Below are 20,467 nucleotides of genomic sequence, written 5' to 3'. Positions count from 1 at the left end.
ACGAGAGAAATCCCGAACAAACCTCCGGTAATAGTCAGCTAGGCCAAGAAAACTCTGAATCTCAAACACTGTCTTCGAACGTTCCCAATCCATCACCGATTCAATCTTTGATGGATCCACTGCAACTCCGCCCCCTAACACAATATGTCCAAGGAACTTCACCTCCGGTAGCCAAAATTCGCATTTCTCGAACTTGGCATACAACCGGTTATCCCTAAGGATCTGCAACACTATCCTTAGATGATACTCATGCTCCTCCATCAAATCTAAGTATACAAGAATGTCGTCAACGAACACCACTACAAATCTATCAAAATAGTCACTGAATACACCATTCGTCAAATCCATAAAAGCTGCTAGAGCATTAGTCAAACCAAATGGCATCACCAGAAACTCATAATGGCCATACCGTGTACGAAAAGCAGTCTTGGATATATCCTCATCCTTAACCCTCAACTGATAGTAACCTGATCTTAAATCAATCTTTAAAAAATAAGTGGCTCCCTTCAACTGATCAAACAAGTCATCAATCCTAGGCAAAAGATGCCTGTTCTTGATTGTGACGTGGTTCAGCTTACGATAATTGATGCAAACTCTTAAAGACCCATCTTTCTTCTTCTCAAAAAGAACCAGTGCTCCCCAGGGTGAAGCACTAGAACAAATAAAGCCTTTAGCTTTTAAATCATCCAATTGAGCTTTCAACTTGTCAAGCTCTGTCGGTGCCATACGGTACGGTGCCATAAAGATAGGTGCAGTACTGAGAATGACATCAATGGCAAAGACAACTTCCCAAAGAGGAGGAAGCTCCGTCAACACCTCCGGAAAAACATCCAAGAACTCCACAACAACTGCTGGGTAAACGCTGCCCGAACTGCTATCCTTATCAGCTAACAGGCTATCCAAGTAGGACCTGTGGCGACTCTAGTCACCGATACTAAAAATCATCGTCGAGTGGGAATCACTCCGATCTCCCACGAAGTGAAAACAATCTCCTTTGGGAGTGCAAACAGTCACCCTCCCGTGGAAGCAATAGATCGTATCACGAAAGAATGATAGCCAATCCATCCCAAGAATGACGTCAAAGCCCGTCATGTCGAAAACAACAAAATTAAACTCTAAAGTCCACCCAATTATCTTAATAGCACAACCTTGATAGACACAGTCCAAAAACACTGGACCCCCAACTGGTGTGTCAACACAAAGGAAACCATACCACTGCGTGACCTCCAGACCCAATGAATGTGCAAATGAAGCAAATATGAATGAATGCGATGCACTTGTGTCAACAAGAACTTTAGCCCAAGAACTGAAAACTGGAAAGATACCTTGAACTGTAGAAGTCCCATCAGAGGTGTCAGCCTGTGGCAATGCGTAAACTTGTCCCTGAGCCCTCGACTGCTGTGAACTGCCCTGGTGGCCTGACTGATGTCCGGAAGCAGTGGGCGTAGAGCCTCTGACCGGATATGAACCAACTGGTGGCGCTGCTGACTGCGGTGCTTGAGGCACCCTGAAACCTGACTGCACAACAGCTAACTGTGCCGGTGCGACCTGTGAACCTATACCACTCGATGTCCCACCTTGTAATTTTGGACACTCTCTCTTGAAGTGACCTGGTTGCTTGCAATAATGACAAGCTCCGCGAACCCCCTTCGTCGAAGCTGTAGGCTTACGAGCCTGTAACTGACTGGCCTGTGGCTGAAGCTGTGGGCAGCGAGGCTTGATATGCCCCGACTGTTGACAGTGGTGACAAATCACTCCCCGGGCTGACCCCAAAGATACTGTAACTGCAAGTATAAACTGAGCCTATTGTGACTCTCCCTGAGTACGTGAACTGTCCTCGGCCTTAGCCTTCTTCCATTGACCCCCAATAGATACTGATGAAGCCTCTCCACGAGATTGCTTATACGAACCCTTGATCCTGAGTTGATCTCAGTCCTCTGTCTCAACCAACATAGCTTTCTGTACTACGTCCCTGTAGGTCTTCAATTCCAACACTGAAATTCGTGGCCTAATATCAAGATATAACCCATCCTGAAACTTCCTCGCCCTGAGCTACTCGGTAGCTACCATCTCCGGTGCATAGCGGGAAAGAGAAGTAAAGCATGTCTCATACTCAATAACATTCATCCTGTCCTGATAGAGACCTGTGAACTGTACCCTCATGTCCTGCCTCATAGCCCTCGAAAGGAAATGGTCAAAGAATAATGTCCTGAACTCCTCCCATGTCATCACCTCCAGATCGTGGATATTGGTTATGGACCTCCACCAGATATCGGCATCTCCCATGAACATAGAGGCAGTCAAGGAGATCCTCAATCGGTCCGTAGGTACTGTCATGCTATCGAGCTTACGTACCATGGGATCAAGCCATGCCTCTAAAGCAAGTGGATCCATACCCTCTGTAAACTGGTCGATCTCAACCTGCTATAACTTCATGAAGTAGTCCAATGCATCATTAGTAACTGGTGCCGGTGTTGGTGCCAGTACCGGAATCTGCATCCCTGCCATATGCTGACAAAACATCGCCTGAATGGACTCTGACATCCCCAGAGCCACTCCTTGCGCAATATGCTCCTCATAAGTTGATGCTCGTGGTGGATTAGGATCCACTCCATAAGGTCGAGCCCTGCGCCTCCCTGGACCCCGTGCAAGCCCAGTGTCTGCAACCTGCTCCTCAACTTGCTCATCCACCCCAACGTGATGAGAAGACACTCCGTGAGTCAAGACCATGGTACTACACACATAAGGGGCAAGGTCAACAACAATACTTGTCATTAAGACCTAATGCGACTCATGTCGTGAATGCATGAAACAAGTATCACATAATGCAAGCAACAAATGTATGCAACATACAGTCATACTAAATATACAAGTATATACAACATGCTAACACCCAATAAGCATATACAAAATGCTAAGGCATACAAGCATATGCAACATACTAAAACATTTAAGGTAGACTCCGAAACATACAACCATATAAGCACGTAAACATGTTATTAAATCAAAACATGTTATCAAGGAACACATAAACATATCAAAGCATGTCAACAAAAGTATGATATGCACCCAAAACCCGTCGTCCTAAGGTTTTCGAACCTAGGAGCTCTGATACCACTTGTCGTGACCCAAGTTTTTCAACCCGCGGCGTCGACGATGACCTGAAATTTAACCCGATAACGGATTCAAAATGCGGAAGTAAAAGATGAAACTAAATTTCTTTGAGACATAAATCATCTCTAAGACACCAATGTGACATTCCATGAAACCACAGAAGTTAAAGAGAGCAAAAAGGGAATTAGGAGTCAAAACGGGCAAAATTCGTCAATCAAGGGCAAAATGTTCAAATTACAATTGAGAAGGGAAATTTGATGCTAAACAAGTCAAATAAGGTTAATACAACCTAATCTAATCATTTCACAATATTCTAAGAGGTTCTAAGAACTTTGGACAAAAATCCCACAAAACGCCCTTTCTCGGTTTAAGCAAAAACTGACACAGTCCAACTAAAACATTAATAACTCCCACTTTGATTTTAATCTGAGAATGGAATACATACCATTGGAAATATGACTCAAAATCCTTGAGTTTAGGCTCAAGAATCACCCCATTTAGGTTAGAAACAAAGAAGTTATGGCCTTTCGAAGTTGGACCATTAGTGTTGGAAAAAAATCTGGAAGACAAGCGCGTGGGGGGAGTTTCGGTCGACCGAAATAAAGGTTCAGATGACCGAACTAGGTAGAATACTTTCTGAAGGCATGTTTTTACTGTTCACTTGGTTCAGTAGACCGATTTAAAGCCATCGGTCGACCAAAATAGAGTTTCAGTCGACTGAAACTCCTCGAAAAGCTGTTGTAAGGTTTGTTGCAAGCCCAAGGTGTTAAGGTTCAACCTATACTTTGATTCCCATGATGATTTGGTTCAAACTTGAATGTTTAAAACTGATTTCTAATGAGATATGGATGTATAAACATGCCAATAACCTTAATATGAATTACTTATACGTAAAACAACGGCTCATGGCCCCTTACACATCATTTACAAAAATCTCACATGCTAAACCTCCAAAGTTTGTTTAAAAACATTCTTAAAACAAAAGATGGTACCAAATGACTACAAGTGCTAAGTTAAACATGTTTGGCCTTTGGCCTCAATAGAGACATGTTATTTAAGCATCAAAAAGTATACTTAAGTACACATTACATATTTCAAAACAAAAATAGCATTTTACACCAAAATGATACTACATGCTAATAGTTGCATGTTTTCAAAAATATAACTAAATACATCAAGACCTCAAAGCAACTTAAGGATGTGATGCATCCCAAAACAAAGTTTCTTTACCTGCAAAATAATCCAAACAACTAGGGTGAGTAATCAAGTTACTCGTAGGATATAGTACATTCGCATACCCTATAGTTTCAAGTATAATGTGAACCAAACATAGACCATCACAAGGGTGCATTCCACCTAATGTTTATGTTTCCATGGCACTCTAAGGGATCATCTCAAGCTATACAAATGTGTGAAATGAAAAACACGTAGCATCCAAGTATACAAGACAAGTACACTAACCACATTATAACTAAGATTACCAAATCACAAGCTACAAGAAATCCATGATTTACAACTTGGAAAGTAATACGAAATCAAATAATGGAAAGACTAGGATATGTGGCCACGAGACCATACAAGTTATTTTGGGTAATTACGACCCACAAGGTACTACCTAGTGCGCACTATGACTTAGGAGAATTCCTATCCTCCATACTAGAGCCAAACCCTAGCCACCAACATCTCATATCTTTACAAGCTTCCAAAAATCAACAAGTTCATGACATTTATGCAATCTCAATGCATGAAACTACCTTCCAAGCACAAGTAGGGTAAAACCACACAACCCATGTCTTAAGGTTACATGTTTAAAACGGCAAGCAAATGTTACTACACATTATGCCATATCAATTTAATATTAATGTAGGCCACAATTACTAATCATGAAACATAGTAATCTACCCACAAGTAATTACAAATGCTATATACAAGATTTTCATACTAAACTCTCAATGAAATCTATATTACTTAACATCATAAATGTAATCTCAAGATATCCATAATAAAACCTCAATGGAATCATAAGTATTAGACAATTTATTAGACAATAACCTACCTATACAATTTAATAGTCACATACATGCTTTAATCCACAAATCCTAAGTCAAGCATATAAAATCTCTATTTACATGCTAGTACAAGAATTTAAAAAGGCATGTAAAACCCAAAGAGGATAAACATACAACCACCCCTACCTCAATAGAGAATTGAATCTCTATAATCCAAAGCAACCAAGCTTAAAATGAAAAACCAAACTAGGGTTTTGTAGAGGATAGTGAGAGGAAGATAATGTATTCCAAGCTTAATGGTCTAAGGTGAGTGGAAGAATGCCAAAATGAAGGAGAAAGCTATTAACCAAGCTTTTCTCCAATGGTGGCTAAGTTAGGTTTCTTGAGAGGAAAGAGATAAAATGAAACAAAGGTGTAAACCCTGAGCTAAATGGTGGGATTCTCCACTCACTAGGTGCTCATGCACTACCTCTCACACACACACAATTGCAAGACCAATTGTGAAGCCTACATTTGTCACCATCTTATGTAAACTTCCAAGACTTAACATTGAGCCTACACTTGTCAACCATCTATGCCAACAAGTGCTCCAACCCTAGGCCAACAAATGGGTGAATCTCCACCCTTCATGTGTCATGAGATTAAGCCCCCAAGTGGTTCCACCATAAAACCAACAAGTGGCACCTTAAGAATGTGACACTTGTCCCATTTTTCAAAAATTGCAAAAAGGTCCTTTTTGAAAATATCTTCCAAATTAAATTACAAAATAGTCCCTAAGACGAAAAATAATTACTTTATTTAATTACACAAAAACCCCTCAAGTTTAAAGAAATTATCAAAAGTTATACATTCATACCCTTTACAAGGAAAGTAAATAATTAACATGCTTTTTCTACAAAAGTGAAAATGTAGATATCATGGAAATGAAAAATCATGGATTTATGCAAAAGCCAGAATCAAATCCGAACACAAAAAGTAAGGTTATGCAAGTAAAAAGGAAAAACGACAAAAGGATGAAATAGGGATAAGACGAAAAAAGAAATTTACAGAAAAAAGAAAAGAAGGGAAATGGCCGGGTCATTATAGTTGAGGTGTACCCCGTTAGGTCTAGGTACTCATGCCCACATCTGGTGCATTTCACATGTTGCCTTCTATTTAGGTTAAGACCCCTTTGTAGTCCAGTGAGTGTCCCTTAGTGTGGATATATATATATTATTGTCGAGATATCTAGGATGTATTTGCGTATCGGGTCACTATATGGATTGCAATTAGAATAGAACTTATACGTGGGCCTGACCCACTCTTATATTTTTCAAGTATCGGACGGTTTCAGTCTTAGGGCTTGTTTGGGCTGAGCAGAGACAGTCATTGACTCTACCACCGACGTAGAATTTCATTCCATGTTTTAGATTTGGATTTTATCTTCAGTTGTTTACTTTTCAGTTGGGGTTTTGTTTAGGGGTCCACTAGAGGGATTCCCGAGTTGTACTCTTGGAGGTTTTGGAGAGTTGGATTATTTTAATTTTTAAGGATTGAGAATTTTATATTAATTAATTCTTCCAGCTTTATTCTTTATTTCTTAAATCTTTTTGTATTCCTGCTTATTTATATATTAATTATTTGGTATCCTCCTGGGTTTAGGCTCGGGCCTGATCAACCCATGTCTCGGAGTCGAGGGGTATTGGAGTTGGTATTAGAGCACTCCAGGTTCAAGTGTCTCTAGGGTATTTCATATTAAGATTTCCGCGTAACGTTTTCACTTGATTAGAGCTTAAGTTTAGGATTCATTGTATTCCTATGCAGTCCGTTTAAATCATACTGATGTCTGTCTTTTTACGTTAACAGGATGGTTAATGCTAGAAGAAAACAGAACATGAACAGTCGAAAGAGGAGAGCGGCATGTAGGTAGCAAGAATGCCTGCGGCGTCAACAAATGAAGGAAGAGCAGCAAATGCCTAGGTTTCAAGATGATGATGGTCAGTTCTACAAAGAGCAGGAGGAAGTTCAGCAGACTCAGGATGAAGGAAGAGATCCAGAGTATCCTCCTCATATCAATGACCTCATTGCTCGGGCTATAGAAATAGGGGTAACAGCTGCACTTCAGAATCAACCACCAGTTCAGCAGGCACCTATACCAACACCAGTTGTTCTGACTGATCCTTGGGAAAAGGCTAGGAGTTCTTTCATAAAAGGGAGCCCACCTGAGTTCACAAGCTCCACCAATATGAAAATAGCTCGTCAATGGAAGAAAGATATTAAGCGACATCTTCGAATGGTTCAGTGCATGGAGGTTCAGAAGCAGATGTTGGCTACATTCAAACTGGTCGGAGATGCACTACAGTGGTGGGAATCAGTTACCACCACTGAGGAGAGGACTTTATTGACTTATGATCAGTTCAGTGCTCACTTCAATGAGAAGTACTTTCCTTATGCAGTTAAGACAGCTATGAAGACTGAGTTCCTTAATCAGCAGCAAAGTAACATGACAGTGGTAGAGTATAAGCAGCAGTTCACACGCTTATCTTTTTTTGCTCCAGAAGAGGTGGATACAGAGGAAAAGAAACGTAATAGTTTCGTTAAAGGACTGATGTGGTCTATTAAGCGGCTATTACAAGTAGTCCAGCTTATACTACTTATGCTCAGGTGGTAGACGCTGCTTTACAGCAGTATCAGTTGACTGTGGACTTTAGACAAGCTAAGGGTGAGAAGCGGGGTGACAGAGACTCTGCAAATCAGTCAGCTGAGAAAGGAAATGGCAATGGACACCGATAGAATGACAAAGGCAAGTTGTAGGGACAGCAGTCTTAGAAGAAGCACAAAGGTGGTTCAGATGCTCACAGGGATGGGGCACCTATTCAGAGGCAGCAGAATGGGGGACCATAGGCAGGACAGGGTCAGCCACAGGCTAACCAACAGAGGAGGCCATTTGGCACTTTCCAAGGTAGTTATTACACTTATGGAGAGTCTGGTCATACTTCCAGGTAGTGACCTAAAGCAGGACAGGGAAAAGAACAGCATGTGCAGCGGGGACAGAGGGCACCGGTACCCTTACCCGTTCCACTGGTTCAACGAATTTAGGGACATACATATCCGGCATTACTAGCACCGCCACAACCTCAGGGACAGATACCGCAGCAGTTACATTATGGCAAGGTCTTCAACCCCATGCCGCAGGATATTTAGGCACCTTAAGCTGTTAAGGGTATGTTTCTTATTCATGGTTCATAGGGTCATGTTTTATTTGATACGGGTGCTACACACTCATTTATATCTAGATCTTTTATTGCTTTATCTGGGATGACGACGCGGGTATGCAATAAACCTCAGGGAATTTCTCCACCGTTAGGTAATACAGCTATTCTATATGAGAGTGATGGACTGGTGACACTAGATATTGGTAGACTCAGATTTCTAGCCAATCTATTGGTCCTGGACATGCACACTTATGATGTGATACTTTAGGATGGATTGGCTATCTTACTACCATACCCAAGTTCATTGTTATGATAGGTCTATTATGTTCACCATACCTGGTTAGGATATATACGTTGTCATTATGCCATGTTCTAACGAGGTTACTAGCACATATTTTTTCCATATAGAGGAGGAGATTACTGTAGCATTGGATAGCATACCAATTGTATAGGACTTTTCGGATGTTTTTCAGGAGATTCCAGGGTTGCCACCTAGTCGAGAGATTGACTTTGTGATTGACTTAGCTCCAGACACTACGACTATTGCTAGGGCACTATACAAGATGGCACCAGTGGAAATGTGAAAGCTGAGGGATCAAATTCAGCAATTACTCAGCCAGGGTTTTATTCATATGAGTTCTTCACCCTGGGGAGCACCAGTGTTGTTTGGGAAGAAGAAGGATGGTTCGCTTCGTCTGTGTATATATTACAAGGAGTTGAACAAGGTTACTATTCGTAACAAATACCCTTTGCCCAAGATTGATGATCTTTTTGATTAGTTGAAGGGAGCTACATACTTCTGATTACAGGGAGTTGAACAAGGTTACTATTCGTAACAAATACCTTTTGCCCAAGATTGATGATCTTTTTAATCAGTTGAAGGGAGCTATATACTTCTCTAAGATTGATCTGCGTTCTGGATATCATCAACTTTGGGTTGGGGAACAAAATGTTCTGAGGACACCGTTTCTCACTAGATATGGTTCTTATGAGTTTTGTGTCATGCCTTTCGGACTGACAAACGCACCAGCAGTCTTCATGGATTTAATGAACAGAGTCTTCGGGGCTTACTTAGATCAATTTATCATTGTCTTCGTTGATGACATTTTAATTTATTCAAAGTCAGAGGACAATCATATGAGATATCTTCGCACAATGTTGCAAACGCTTCGTGAACACCAGTTATATGCTAAGTTCAAGAAATGTGAATTTTGGCAGTGAGAAGTGAAGTTTCTGGGTCACGTGGTGTTAGAAAGGGGAATAACGGTAGATCCAGCCAAGGTTTCAGCAGTGGTTGAGTGGGGACTACCTATTTCACCTTCTGAGATTCAGAGTTTCCTCAGTTTGGCAGGATATTATCGTAGGTTCATTCAGGGTTTCTCAAAGATAGCGGGACCATTCACTCATCTGACTAGAAAGGGTGTACGGTTCACATGGGATGAACACTGTTAGAAAGCTTTTGACAAGCTAAAGCGTAAGTTAACTTCTGCACCGGTTCTGTTTACTTCACAGAGCGGGATAGAGTATCTTGTCTACACAGATGCTTCTTTGCAAGGTCTTGGATGTGTGTTGATGAAGGAGGAGCGACCGATTTCATATGGATCTCGAAAGCTTAAGCCTCATGAGCTTAATTATCCAACTCATGATTTGGAATTGGCAACTGTGGTCTTTGCCTTACTCATTTGATGGCATTATCTGTTGGGAGAGTCTTTCAGATTATTTAGTTAGTGCGGTATATCATGAGCAACCAATTAAAATGTGCTAAAGAGTGGCCAAGTTTAAATTTGTAAAGTGTAACTACTTCCTCTAACTACTAATATAGTTAGGGTGAGTAGGGATCGTCCCAAGGGATCAAGGAGCAAAATGTTATGGAAACAAGGTCGGACTAGTAGGTCGAGTGATCAAAAGATGGTTTAATTGATTAATTAAACTACAATGTAGATAAATTCAATACAAAGTAACTAACGTAAACAAAGGGTAGAGAACAAGAGAGAGTGGTCTTGGGATCTAGAGGTCACCACTAAACATCACCATTCTAGATACTCAATGTGTAATGAATGAGGGGAAACATGTGTTGCAATACAAAGAGGTGTGATTAATTGAATCAACAAGCATGGATAGACTAATTAAGTATACATTGTCTAAACAACCTAGTGAATAGCACAATATATCAAACTAAGCCATTAATCCTTCCATTAAGCTCATAATCAACACACAATAAGATAGAGAATTTTACTACTTGCATTCATAAGTATGGAACATCAAACAACAAACATAGATTGTCCTCACATCTAAGATAGTAAAGCAACTACACTACTTCTAAGCTAAGGACATGAAAATTAAACTAAGGTAGAGGTACAATCCATCAAGAAATGAGTATGAACCATCAAAGAAACAACAATAATATTCTATTTAAGCACTATGCCTTGATAATCTCTAGATTCATAGTATCAATACATATAGACATGCATGACTATCATAAAACCAAGAGATAAACACATAAACATCTACTCTAGCATACATAAACATATGGATAGAATGAAATGATTAATTGGAAGTATTAATCAACACAAATCATTGTAAGAATAAGATTCATATATAAATCAAGTGTCAAAACAAGATTACAACACAAATCCCCTCAAAATACAAAACATCAAGGTCTAGAAGGCATGCTTGGGGCTAACTCTAGCCTCAAGAAGATGTTTAGTCACTCATTGATGTAGTCCTCCAATCCTCAAGGGCCATCTCCATAGTAGGAATGCACTTCTTCTTGATGTAAAAATGGCTCAAAATCCTTATATAGGTAGCTCAAGTGTCACACCCAATGATCAGGTCTCGTGCACTAAGGTCCCTTCAATGATTGCACCATGAGCCATCTTTTAATGAGTTGGACTCAGTTTTATTTTGCACTTGAGAGGGTTCAATCGATCAAAAGTTTATCAAATCGATCGCATTTTGGTGAGATCTATTGAACTGTGGTGAGATCGATCTTACTATGGCAGCGTCTTTTTGAATACAGACAAATCTGAGATATTTTCGGGATATTTTTGGGAAAAAGATAAAAGTGGTAGGCAGGGATAAGATCAAAGGATTTCGATCGATCTGAGGAAAGTTGGATCGATCGAAGATGGTGATTTCTTTTGGATAAGGACAAGGGGTTCGATCCATCTTGATGAGCCAGATCGATCACTATGAGATCAATCGAAGATATGTGAGATCGATCGAAGATGCTATTTTTCTACCTCTTTGTTTCCACTTTGCTCTTTTCTTCCATTCAGCTTGAGATTGTTTCTTTTATGCTCTAATTTGGCTGAATTGACTTATTTTGGGGATAAGCACCTGAAAAGGGTAGTAATATAAAATTAGTCTAAAACGGGAAAGTAAGATAGATAAAGGTCCTAGAATACTCGAGCTTAAGGGGTTTAAATACGCACTTTTCAGCGCTCATCACACTCCCAAACTTAAATATTGCTAGTTCCTAAGAATGAACTATGAAGTAAAGGAATGAAATGAACATCTATACAAGTATGAACTAGAAAGCAATAAATGGATAACGCCACTTTCGAAGGAAACACGATTACATTTAGCACATGCAATAAGCCTTTTAAACCCCTAGGTTACCCTTAATGGCTGAGTGAAGTCTCATGAGGGTTTCCAGAAATGATACCCACAAACATTAAGCTCATTCTCACTAAAGAGGTACCAATATTTTAAACAAGCATTGGGAGAAAACTACCTCGAGTATACAATTTTTCAATCATTTCCAAGTAATCTCCCAAAATTTCAATATCAAGCAAGCAAGTGTGGTCCTCCACACATCAAGAAAATGATCATGCAAATCAAAACAACATTAGAATCCTTTTTCAGTGGACTGACATCAAATATGTTGCTATCTAAGCCAACTAAAGAAATGATCACATCCTTACCCTCAAACTAGCACACAAATCTAGTACCGATCATCAAAAAAAGAATGGACCTTTTATTAAAGCTTTATTAATCTAGGTGCATTTATTCTTTTCACTCGAATTTTTATTTTTTATTTTTATCTATCCCTAAGGATCAAAGATGGAAGCATGGTGCAATGTAGTGATCTATTAAGCTTTCTAGCAATCCATGAGGTCGAGCGTTAGGTCAATGACTCCCAAACTGGACGGCTTTAGGCATTAGGCATGCAAACACCCCTAAGGACTTACAAGCTCAAACCAACTAGGCTACAAATCAAAACAACCTCCATCTAATCATTTCCCACTTCTCACCTTTCGGGAGAAATCCTCACTTTTTTTTTTTTTTTTTTTGCAACTTTTTTTTTTTTTTTTTTTTTTTTTTTGGTAAAGTTATTAACCTAAAGGTTGGGCCCTCCACCTTTCGGCACGAGAAATTCAGTGCTTGATGAGGCTAGAATCTCCACTACTTAATGAAAAGGGTTTGTTATCCACCTTCATCAAGAATGAAAGCTTTCAATGCACTACTAGCCCAATTGGGATATAACCAATACAATAATCAACAAAGCATGTACCCCACAAATGAATGCTAGTGTGCGCCTGTGCTAGTGTAGAATCTTAGAGTGAATCTTAAAACAATCACAAAATCAGGACGATATGGACCACAAGTGCAAGCATGATATCGATCTTTCAAAAAATTTACTCCTAATGTCTTCCACAAGGCATACAAGGAGTATTAAAATCTCAAATCAATCAATTTTTAAATTTTAAGTAATATAGTCCTCAAAAGATCAAAATCATAGCTAGTCATGGACCAATCATAGAAAATCCCTCAAATATACAAGTCATGCTCAAAATTTTGAATTGAAAGCAAACACTGCAAATAACACCCATTACCCCCAAACTTAAACGGCACAGTGTCCTCAATGTGCAAAGAGAACAAAGGAAAGAGTATACCAGTGTAGCTAAGGCAAAGAATTGTCGGGACACAAGTATTCAAAGTGGGTGATATAACTCCCCCAAACTTGGGATTGACTGTGGTCCTGAAAAGATGGCACTGGGACCAAATCTCATCAGATAACAAAAGGGATAATAATAGTGCACAGTGGACATGCAAGTGTAAATAGGATAATAAATTAAATAAAGAGAGAGTAATAAGGGTGGTCCTGAAAAATTTGGGCAGCACTCTTTCTCACTGAAGTCACTGGGATGCACTTGATAATGGAGTCAATAATAGATAGATGTATCAATATAAGAATCTGACATCCAAACATAGCATGCATAGAAAGAGAAAAAAAAATGTACAGTACATCACAGTATCAGGGCCAATAGACTAGCTACAAAAATATCATAACAATATCAAAAATAGCAGGTATCACAGATATATAAAAAGATGAAAAAGAGGTATAGAGATCAGGCAAAGGAAGTAGGGCGAGTGGGGCGTGATCCCCGGATATCTCTAGAAATGCCCTGCAGTGCAGCTAAGACGTCAGCACGGAGAGGGGATATGTCTACTCAGAGAGAGACTACCGTATCCTCCAAAGTTTGGATACGCTCTCTTAAGCCGGGTGTCTGAGCTGGAGCATCAGGTATGACTGTATCAGGAGACTGATATACATCCTGACTCTGCTCCTGAGAGTGTACTAGTGACCCTGCCGGAGAGTGATGTGGTAGCTCATCTGGAGGCTGCGGCTCTTAGTCGATCTCCATATGTGCTGCAGCCGCCGGTGCGGCTATTGGATCGTCCGCTGCTATTGCTGCTACTATCTCTGTGTCTGCCTCTGCCTCTACGGCCTCCTCAGCTGCCTCAGCCGCCTCCTCCTCTAGGCTGCGAATAAGAGCATTGTAGCTCTTGTGCCAATCCTTCTTTCCGTAATGACAAGCCCTTATCTCTGGATGCTCCTCCGGGTGAAAAGGATAGTGCTGGTCCCAGAGGATCTATGTAATAAGATGTGCAAATGGGAGAAACTTGGCCCGCTTGGGCTTGGCCTTGCTGATGTAGTCTATGTAGAGCTTCATTATTACACTCCAGTAGAGTGCAGGAATAGACAGCCAATAACCGGTGTAGGAGACGTAGAGGGCTGCCAGAAAGTCTGAATACCGCTAGATCTTATGGCCTGCCATAAATACATTTTGGTATAATACCGAATCAAAGAACCAGAGATCATCAGGCAAATAAGTCCTGGTGGCAAATGTCTCGCCATAACTGTGTGGGCTAGTCAGGGCCACGGCCATGTCTGCATCAGATGGCCTCCTCAGAATAGGATAGTGAAGATCAGGAGGAGACATGCGGGCATTGAGAAAAAGTGGCCAAAGTATCGACTATGATGCGAATGGGGTGGCCATCAATAGTAGTCCGCAGCTCTGATAGGTTACTCGAGGCCGACCGGAGGTTCTGGTAGAACAATTGAATAAGTCACGGGTAAACAGGATAGGTCACAGGGGCCAGTATAGCTGAGATGCCACGTCGATCAATCTCATCATAAGCTGCTCTGGTCAAGACTGACTGGGAAAAGAAAGAAATGTCAAAGATAGATTTATGCGCCACTAAAAGGCATGAGTATCTCCGGATAGGTCTATCGCGGATCTGGCCATGCTGTGCCGGTGGTGGTGATTGAGAAGGTGTATACTCAGCCTCACTAGAAGAAGATGATGCGGAAGCAGAAGACTGTAGTCTAGTATCGGCTAATGAGGACTGAGCTAGAGCTGGCTTTAGAATTGGGTCCTGAGTATGAGAAGGCTTTGCGAGCTCCTCTATCCTCTGTCTCACTCTACGCTCATACTGCCTACGGGCGACAGTCTTTACTGGAGCCATAGCCTGCAAAAAGAAAAGAAAACTTGTAGATGAAGTCAGTGCAGGAATAAAGAATTGAAGTACAATATATAGAAACATGTATGTCAAGTAAGATAGACAACTCAGAATAATTGACATGAATTTATGAAAGTTGTAATGTAGCCACGTATAGACAATGAATAAGTGAAACATGCTAAATATGACAGAATAAAATGCACCCAATGTGGAAAACACAGGCATTGGGCATAAATAAGATAGCATGGAACACAAAAGATGGTGTGTGAAGTGTGCATGCAAATCTATGATGTTCAATCGATTATGAAAAGATGAGATCGATTCAGGATAGATCGATCAGGACTTGAGTGAGATCGATCTTTCTCAGATCGATCAGAGAATACTATCATCGATCAAACTGTTGTCAAAATGTGAACAGTCACAGATCTGTGACGTGGACGACACGGGGGCACTCGAGTAAGCTCGTAGGGCCCCTCTACACCTCAACACATCAATTTTTGTCACTTAAATTGGCACGTGACCCCTGAAATCGAAATCAGAACAAAATATATATGAAAATATATATACATATATATACACATATATACACATGCCTTGGGACTTCAAAAATAGCAAGAAATCAAACATGGAATTTCAAATCTAACATGGGAACTTCGAAACATGGAGATGAAACTCGAAATTAAAATAAAACTCAAAACTTACCAAATCAGATGAGAGAATTGGAGACGAAAAGAAATGAGATCAGGATCTGAGGTGAGAGATGGAGTTTTGAAGTCATGGGATGTCGCCGGAGGTTCGCCAGAGGCGGGGAAAAAGGTAACCAACGGTAGGAGAGAGAAGGAGTCTAAGATCGATGGTCAAATCGATCCAAATGACCCTTGGGTTCTATTTTTAAAAGCAATCTCTAATTTGTTCGATTGATGATCAGATCAATCGAACAAAGATCGATCTGAAAGGGACTCAGATCAATCTAACCTCGCAAAACGACAAGTATTTTTGAAAATTTTTGAATTTTTGAAAATTAAAATTAAAAATGTTTTTGGAAATAAAATTACAAATAAAATAAAATTAAATAAAATTAAAATTAAAGTAAAGTAAAAATAAAATTAAATAAAATTAAGTTCTTTTTGGATTTTTGAAAATAAAATGAAATAAAAATAAAAATAAAGAAAAATATTTTATTTTTTATTTTTTTTATTTTTTTGGTTCGAATGAAATGCAAAATTTCAAAAAGCAGTCAAAGTTAACAAAGGAACGTGGATCGATTTGATCGATCTGGAAGGAATTTTGATCGATCCAACAGGTGAAAACCTGCAAACATGTTTGAATGATGCACAGAGAGGTGATTTTTCAGAGCCTCAAAAATTTTTTTAAGTATAGAACTGAGATCGATCCAAGGAAAAGCTAGATTGATCTGAGAATTCCAAATCGATCGAGAATGAAGTTCGAACGATATATAGAGAGCTGATTTCTGTAGAGAATTGACTGCAGAGAGGTTTGATTGATCAAAGGGACACTTGTGATCGATCGAACTGGCACCAAATGCCTAATTTTGAGATGAAAGTGCAAAAAATCCTATGCTAAACCCCAATGATGGTAACAAGAGTGGAGATTGAAAAATGGATGGAAGAATGTACACAAGAATGAAAAATAAAAAGAAATGAGGGAGGAATAGAGTTTTGAAACTCTACGAATACTAGTGTTTAACGTCTCTAGCAAGACGTTGGGCTCTTTTAGCCTGGATCAAAAATCTTATTATGCATCCCCTCCTTAACGGGGTGAATGGCACTTTGAATCCCACCCAACAAATTGTTCCCTAAGGAACTCGTTAGATTTGACTCAAAGGAGATTGACGGTCCTTGGTCTATGCAATTCTTGGGCTTCCATGCCCTTTCAACACTTGGTTTCAACACAACATTTTTAAAAATCTTTTTGGGAGATGAACTTTTAGAAATTTCACTTTCAAGCAAAGACTCAATTTTATCAAACTCATTATTAATGCATTTCTCCACAACATACACTTCTTCATGTTTGTCCATTGAATTCAGGGTTAGATTAAAGATGTTCAACTTCACTTTCATATGCCCAAATGAAATTTTTATTATCCCCATCCTACAATTGATGTTGGCATTTGCGGTTGCCAAGAATGGACGGCCAAGGAAAATGGGAATTTGGCTCTTGGGATTCGAAACCGATTCCGTGTCAATGACAATGAAATCAATGGGGAAGAATAACTTATCAATTTTAATTAACACATCCTCAATGATACCCCGGGGCTTTTTGATGGATCGGTCGGCTAGTTGCAAAACCACCGACGTCGGTTTTAAGTCTCCTAAGCCCGATTTAACATATACCGAATATGGAAGAAGATTAACACTCGTTCCAAAATCAAGGAGAGCCCGATTAATGACATGGTCACCAATAATGCAAGAAGTAGTAGGTGAACTGGGGTCCTTAAACTTTGGGAGAGTGTTATATTGCAAAATAGAGATCACTTGCTCAGTTAACACCACTTTCTTTGGTGCTTGGCTCTTGTTCTTTCTCTTTTGGGTGCAAAGATCTTTTAAAAACTTAGCATAAGCCGAAATTTGTTTGATTGCATCCAAAAGGGGAAGATTAATCTTCACTTGCCTAAACACTTCAATGATTTCATTCACTTTAGTCTTTTGCTTTTCAAAAGAAATGGACCCTTTCAAGGTGTTTAGAAATGGAGCTCTTGGCTCAAAGTCTTTTTTAAGATTTTTCTTCAAAGCATCTTCAACACAAAAATTATTCAAATCACTTTTCAAATCATTTTTCATCACTTTCTCACAAAGATGATTATGCACATGCAATGAAGGAAGAATAGAATGTGAAACAGGATGGGCGACAACCTTGGGTTGCACCGGTTCACTCTCTTCATTTGAAACACCAATTTGATTGTTCACAATTTTCCTACTCCTTAAGGTCGTCACCGCATTGACATGTTCAATTGTGTGACCTTCATTGGTTTCTATAACGAATTGTTGCTTTGGTAGGGTATTTAGAGGCACCTTCCCTTTCTCTCTAGCATTCAAGGTACTAGCTATTTGCCCGACTTAGGTTTCTAGCTTAGCAATGGATTAAGAATGGGAATGAAGCAATTAAGTGTTTGCCTCTAAAGTACCCAAAGCAGTCAACACTTTGTCCTCAAAAGCGGGACTTCTAGAATTTCCTTGGGAATAAGATGAGTGATTAGGAAAATGAGAGTTAGAAAATTGGTTTCTATGTGATGATTGAAATGATGATCTAAAACCTTAGGAACCTTGGCTTTGCATTAAAGGTAGAACATACTTTCCTTGAAAACCACCTTGGGGAGGGTTTGAGCCTTCCCCTTGGCTTTACCAAGAGAAGTTTGGATGGTTCCTTCATCCGGCACTGTAATGAGTGCTATAGGGATTATTCCCTTGGTTAACAAATGTAGCATTAACTTGTTCATGGTGCTCATTTTGCACATGTCCATGGGGACAATTGAAAGTAGAATGTAAGACACTAGAACAAGTCATACATGTCTCATTAGAATTAAGATGATGATGATTAGGGGAGGAAGACACTTGATTCACCGAATTTTGGTTGATCAAGAATTGATCAAACCTTTGAGATAAGGATTTCATTTCGGCGGCTATGTCATTGGAATTGTCAACTTAATACAAGCCAACATTCTTCCTTCTACCCATATTTCTACCATTTTTGGAAAACGAGGATCTATGCATTGAATTCTCACTCATGCTTTCATAAAGATGTCATACATCATGCTCATGCCTATCAATATAAGAACCACCCATGGAAACATCTACTATTCCTTTAAAATTATCCGACAACCCTTTAAAGAAACATTGAACTAATTGCCATTTGGGTATGTCATGGTGTGGGCACTTCCTAAGCAAGTCATTGAAGCGCTCCCATACCTCATGAAACATTTCCCCATCCCCTTGTGAAAATTCTCTAATTGAAGTCTCATGGCATTGGTCTTTGAAACTAGGTAGTACTTTCTTAAGAACTCTTGTTGCATTTCCACCCAAGAAGTTATCGAAAAAGGCCTAAGATTGTTGAACCAATATTTTGCATTATCTTTAAGGGTGAAAGGAAAGAGTTTGAGTCTCAAAACCTCTTCTGGCATGTCCGTGTATCTCACGGTGGAACACACTTCAAGAAACTCATCCAAATGCTTGTAAGGTTCTTCATTTGGAAGTCCATGATAGTTGGGGAGCATTTGAATGGTTTGTGGTTTAATCTCATAGTGATGTGCTCTAAATGGGGGCAATTGAATGCATGTAGGTGCATTATATTCATTTGGCACATAATGATCACGCAAAGCAAGAGGGGGATTCACAACCAGTGGTGCTACACAAACACCATGATTAACTTGGACCATGGAAGGTTGTGGAGCAAAAATTGGCCGAGGCATTCCCAATGGAACTTGGCCTTGTTGTTGTGGTGGAATGAATGGTCTAGGCATGCCTAATGGTACTTAAATGTTATCATAATGCACAATAGGGTGGAGGATGCCTTGTTGGTCTATGTAACCAAGGTCCTCCACATGGTCATCATGTTGCTCCACCATTGATGAAATGGAGTGATGAGGGTACCTCTTCTCCTAGGATTATGAATAACCGATTCAAGATGGAAATCGAGTGGGATAAGTGTAGGATTTAATGACCTACAACCATGTATACACAAACGAAACACAAATGTGACGACCCTGGTTTTTAGGCCAGCGTGTCCTGTGATGAATTGTAAGGATGATCCGATAACGGATCCGAATGCGAAAGCGAAAACAGAAAATAAGACTCTAAGAAGTCAAAGTGACCTTCTATGAGGTCGTGGAACTCAACAAGAACTGATGCGGAAGCAAAAGATTGAAAATATGACAAATAAACCCCCAGGGGTAAAATAGTCATTTCTGAAAACTATAGATTCGGGTGCCACCGAGCACACCACTGGAAGGACAACAAAAAACTAATCAAGATGGACTCAAGAATCGCATGATTCGGAGTCCGAACGAAGGAGAAACGGCATGACGAAGAAAAACGAGCACTTAACACAAAAGGGTAAATTGGTAATTATCCAGGAAGAACCGGGTACAAGCGAGCACACCGTTGGAAAGACAACGAAAAATTAGTCAAGTTCAAAAAAAAATTCACTTGAATCGGAGTCCGGACGAAGGAGAAAAGCCCGAAAGAAGAATTGACATCGCAACGGCCCGACGAGGGGGCCATGACAGCCCCCATACGCGCCCATGCGCACACCCATGCACGCCGCGCGTGCGCTGGGTGCACACATGGCTGCCAGCAGCCCAAAAGCTGCTATGTGTTTTTTTTTTCAATAAAAAAAAAAACAGAACAAAGGTTGAATTTGGAGGCCTACATGAATTTTTTTGCA

General features: G+C 40.0%; 1 pseudogene; it reads left to right on the top strand.

Annotated features, from left to right (window-relative positions):
• Positions 1-18,943: 18,943 nt before the first annotated feature.
• LOC132272130 (small nucleolar RNA R71) lies at positions 18,944-19,042 on the top strand (annotated as a pseudogene).
• The last annotated feature ends 1,425 nt before the right edge of the window (positions 19,043-20,467 follow it).

The sequence above is a fragment of the Cornus florida genome, unplaced genomic scaffold (assembly GCF_030987335.1).
Source record: "Cornus florida cultivar Cherokee Brave unplaced genomic scaffold, ASM3098733v1 CherokeeBrave_3.0.0_Hap2_Chr08, whole genome shotgun sequence".
In the NCBI taxonomy this organism is placed as follows: domain Eukaryota; kingdom Viridiplantae; phylum Streptophyta; class Magnoliopsida; order Cornales; family Cornaceae; genus Cornus; species Cornus florida.
This window is presented reverse-complemented; position numbering and strand designations above follow the sequence as displayed.